The sequence below is a fragment of the Macaca fascicularis genome, chromosome 14 (assembly GCF_037993035.2).
Source record: "Macaca fascicularis isolate 582-1 chromosome 14, T2T-MFA8v1.1".
In the NCBI taxonomy this organism is placed as follows: Eukaryota; Metazoa; Chordata; class Mammalia; order Primates; family Cercopithecidae; genus Macaca; species Macaca fascicularis.
This window is the reverse complement of record NC_088388.1, coordinates 20,280,146-20,284,957: the sequence shown is the minus strand read 5'-3', so window position 1 is coordinate 20,284,957 and position 4,812 is coordinate 20,280,146.

Genomic DNA, 4,812 nt, shown 5'->3' with positions numbered 1-4,812 from the left:
CATCTATTTTTTAGAGAAACAGGGGTCTGGCTGGCTGTTGCCCAGACTGCTAGAGTGCAGTGATGCAATCACAGCTCACTGCAGCCTCAAACTAGGCTCAACCCATCCTCCTGTCTATGCCTCCTGAGTAGCTGGGATGACAGGGGTGTGCCTGGCAATTAGTCATCTCTTACCACTGTATCGGTTCCAAGGAGATCAGTACATTCTGAGGAAATGTAAGACACTGGACCTCAGTTGCCTCATCTTTAAAATGGGGAACAGTGACACCTTCCCTGCTGATGACATAGGGCTGTCATGAGCATTTCCAGAAAAGAACAGAAAGGAAAACACTCAGAATGCAAACTTGAGGTCAGGCATGTAGTTGGCAAGAAAGGAGAGAAAAATATGGCCTGGGGGTAGAAAGAGGAGGCCAGAGAAGACTCCTATGTCTCCTCGCATGAGCTCAGCACCCAGGGATAGGAAAGGGAGGGGGATACTGGGGCAGGGCTGAGGCTATGGCCTCCCCCACCCCCACCCCACCCCACACCACCAAGACCCCCATCCCACGGGAATTTTCCTGCCAGCCCAGGAGCAGACACCAGCATTTAGCAACATGTCTTCCTCCTCAGCTCACTCCGGCACGTATGTCTGTGCACTCGCCAGGCCCCCTGCCCTGGGGTCACATTTGCACCTGCTTTCTGCACCCTGTGCTCCACCAACCAGAGCCTCTCCCTGCTTCCTGCACACACCTGTGGTTGATGCCACCAGGTGCTGATTCAAGCTATACCCTCCCCCTGGGATTCCCTCCCCATCAGGTCTGACTACTTTTCCTTCAAGGTTCTGATTCAATGGCCACTTCCTTCCTGATAGGAAGATACGAGATTGGGAGGGAGTGGGAGAGGAAGCACTGGCCAGGAGCTAGAAATCCTGGCTTCTTACCACCGGTTTGCCAAGGGGCATGGGGCTAGCCCTGATCCTCACTGGGCCTCAGTTTCCTCATCTGTAAATTGGAGCCCATGGAGCTGGTGATCTTTTCTAAGCTCCCTCTACAGATTTGTTTTCTCAGTGCAACCTCGATTCCTAGGCCTCATCTCAGAGACTGCAAGCAGATGCTTAGAGAGCTGGAAATAAAGAATGTGTTCCCCTCTGTGGAGTGAGGTTGACCCTGATACCCTCAAGGAAGCAGACAGACAAGCAGTCATAGTGGGAAGTGCCTAGAATCCAGTCCTGGCTCTGCCTTCAGCTTGCTGTGTAACCTCAGGCAAATCTCTTACCCTCTCTGTGTCTCAGTGTGCCAGCTGTAACATGAAGGACTTCTACAACCCCTTCCTGTTCTAAAATTCTAAGATTTTGGACTTCAAGCTCCGACCCCTGCCTACCTGGGACAGAGGGGATGGGAGGTTAGGGGAAGTATGGAAATTTCAGGGGAGGAGTCCAGAATGTCATTCTTATACCTCCCCCAGACCCTGACCCACCACATCCAAAGAGCAACATCAGCTAGTCCCAAACCAGGGCTGCTGGGTTTGGGGAGCGGCTGCCTCATCACACACCTCAACACAGTGGCTGGCCCCCAGGCATCAGACAGTGCACAGACTCATTACCATTGTGACTATGAAGCCACAGTGACATGGCTTTGAAATCTAAATGAAAGAAACACAACAGAGACCCCCTTCCCTATGGCTCAGCCTGGCACTAGGATTTATTGCTTTCATTTTAATAGGTTAATTACTTTGACAGGTAGGTGTTTGAGAGGCTTCCTCCTCAGCACAAAGCAATCGTGGGGTGACCAGCCTTCCCCAGGCAAGCTCTCAGTGAGTGCAGTGGGAGGTGGAGCCAGGCCGGCCTTAATTACCTGATTGGGGTGGTTGTGGGTTGCACTAATATCTCAGTGATGTTCCTCTCGGAGCAGAGTGCTTTGTTGGGGTTGTGAAAATACAGATCTTCGCATGGGCAGCCAGACTGGATTTATAGCAAACAACTGAATTCTGTGTCTCCTGCTACCATTAGCATTTCCCACCTTGTTCTTCATAGGTGGCGTTGATCTGCCTTGATGGACGGGCAGCACCTGGAAGGCAGGGCTGTGCTGATTGATGCCGGGGGCCCACTCCTATTCATTCGTTCAACTGGTATGTATAGAGCACCCACCATACATCAGGCACTGTTCTAGGTGCTGAGATTATAGCAGCAGACAAAACAAAAATCCCTGCTTGCCTGGAGCTTACATTCTAGCAGGAGGAGAGAGCTGATAAGCAAAAGGAAGAGGTTGCTAATTGCATTCGTTTTCTCTTGCTACCACACACTCTGCGGCCTCAGATAACGCCCACTAATCATCACATCATCTCCATGCGTCAGGAGTCCACACACACCTTAGCTGGACCCTTTGATCAGAGCCTCGTGTGACTGAAGTCAAGGTGTTGGCCGGATTGCATTCCTTTCTGGAGTTCGGGGTTCTCTTTCAAGTTCAAGTCGTTGTTGGCAGATCCAAGTTCCTCGCTGGCTGTCAGCGGGGGCTGCTCTTAACTGCTAGAGGTTGCTGTTGGGTCCTTACCAAGCGACTCCCTCCATCTTCAAAGCCAGCAGCGGAGAACTTCCCCACATCCAGCTTTGAATCTGTCTCGCTGGATGCCCACTCCCTTTTGAGAGCTTATCTAATCGGGCGAGGCTCCTGGAGGATAGCCTCGCCTTTCATAAAGTCAACTAATGATTTGGGACCTTAATTACGTCAGCCAAATCCCTTCACAACAGCGTCTAGATGTTAGGAGGTGCAAAGTGATCAGGAGAGAAACTAAGCAGGAAAGGGATCACAGAGTGATGGGTGAGGGGGGTTGCAATTTTTAATATGTGCTCAGGAAAGGCACCATGAGAAGCAGCATTTGGGCAGAGGCTGCCCAATGGTGAGGGAGTTAGCCCTGGGGAATGGGCACCCAGCTGAGGGAATGGCAAGGGCAAAGACCCTGAGGCAGCATGTTGGAACAGCAAGGACCAGAGAGCCAGGGAGAGGGCCACAGGGCACGAGACCAGATGGTATACGGCCTCTAGGCCATGGCGAGGACACCAGCTTTTCAAAAGCTGACTACAATGCAGGATCATCACAGGATTTTGAGGACTGGCATGATTTGACTTACATGTTTCAAAGGTCCCTTGGGCTGTGGCATTGAGAATAGACTGCAGGGGGCAAGGGCAGAGCAGGGAGACCAGTTAGGAGGCCCTTGACATCACCCAGGGGAAAAGAGATGGTGCCTTCCACTGGGGTGGTAGCAGTGAAAGAGGTGAGAGTCGGTCAGATACTGGGCGTGTTTTGAAAGTAGAGCCGACAGGTTTCCTGGCTCAGCAGTGTCCTGTAGGGCAGAGAGAGGAGCCAAAACTCATCCCACCCCAAGATCCGTGCATAGCCTTGACCCCCAGACACCCTTGACAGGCATCTCTGGACAGCTGTTTGCAAAGGAATAGGTGTCTTCTAGATTGTCTTTTTACATTAGAAGACAAGAGGCCTCCTAGGGCAAAACATTGATCCAAACTTTCAACAATACCCCAGTGTCCTAATTAAATTCTCCTATTTGCAGGCACCAAGTCAGTGCCTCACTCCACGGACCCATCAGTGAGATCTTCAGGAGGGGTAGAAGGTCTAGACTTCAGGCTTCCCAGCCCAGCCTGCTCAGCACCCCTGGCTTCATTCACACTGCTGCAGGAATGGCCACCCCAAAACACGAGTCACAATATGTCACTCTCTTCCCCAAAAGTGATTTCCATACATCATCACTTCTGCAAGACGTGATCATATGGCCTCGGTTCTAAGTCACCACCAATTGTCAGAGGGCCTTCGATTAAACAACCAGCTTTCAGGGAGTTTAAAGAAGCTCTACATTACATGTGTCTATCAATTGTACGACTACCCTATTTCATAAATATGGAAATATCCATCTTACAACTGTGGCTGTTGTGAGGGGGAGAAAGGAGGTTTTATGGTCAACTGCATCTGGTAAGTGCTTAGTTAACCTGAGAGTCTTCCAGTGCAGGACTTGTCAGACCCTTGGGATGATCACATGCACTGTGCCTCCATCAGAGGAGTTTACGGGACTCGTCTGTTTTCAGGTTTGTTTAACCCCTCATCCACTTGATCTTTTCCTTTGGCAGAGCATCTTGCAGGACTGGTGTTCCCAAAACTGCACTTTGAAAAATGCTGGTTGCTGGGCGCAGTGGCTCAAGCCTGTAATTCCAGCACTTTGGGAGGCCGAGACGGGCGGATCACGAGGTCAGGAGATCGAGACCATCCTGGCTAACACGGTGAAACCCCGTCTCTACCAAAAATAAAAAAAAAAAAAATAGCCGGGCGACGTGGCAGGCGCCTGTAGTCCCAGCTACTTGGGAGGCTGAGGCAGGAGAATGGCGTAAACCCAGGAGGCGGAGCTTGCAGTGAGCTGAGATCCGGCCACTGCACTCCAGCCTGGGCGGCAGAGCGAGACTCCGTCTCAAAAAAAAAAAAAAGAAAAGAAAAGAAAAATGCTGGTTTACAGACTGAATATCAAACATCTCAGCCAGACCTTCAAGGCTCCCCACCTTCCCTAATCAAGCCTCTGCTTTAGGGTTCTCATACTTCCTCAGCTGCACACTGCCTGTTCAGGCCCTGAATTTCTGCTCCTGGTATAATATCAGGATTGCCCAACCCAACCTTATCCTCACCTATTCTTCACTCCGTCCATCAAAAAAATACTGGCCGGGTGCGGTGGCTCACACCTGTGATCCTAGCACTTTGGGAGACCAAAGTGGGACGATCACTCGAGGTCACAAGTTAGAGACCAGCCTGGCCAATATGGTAAAACCCCATCTCTACTA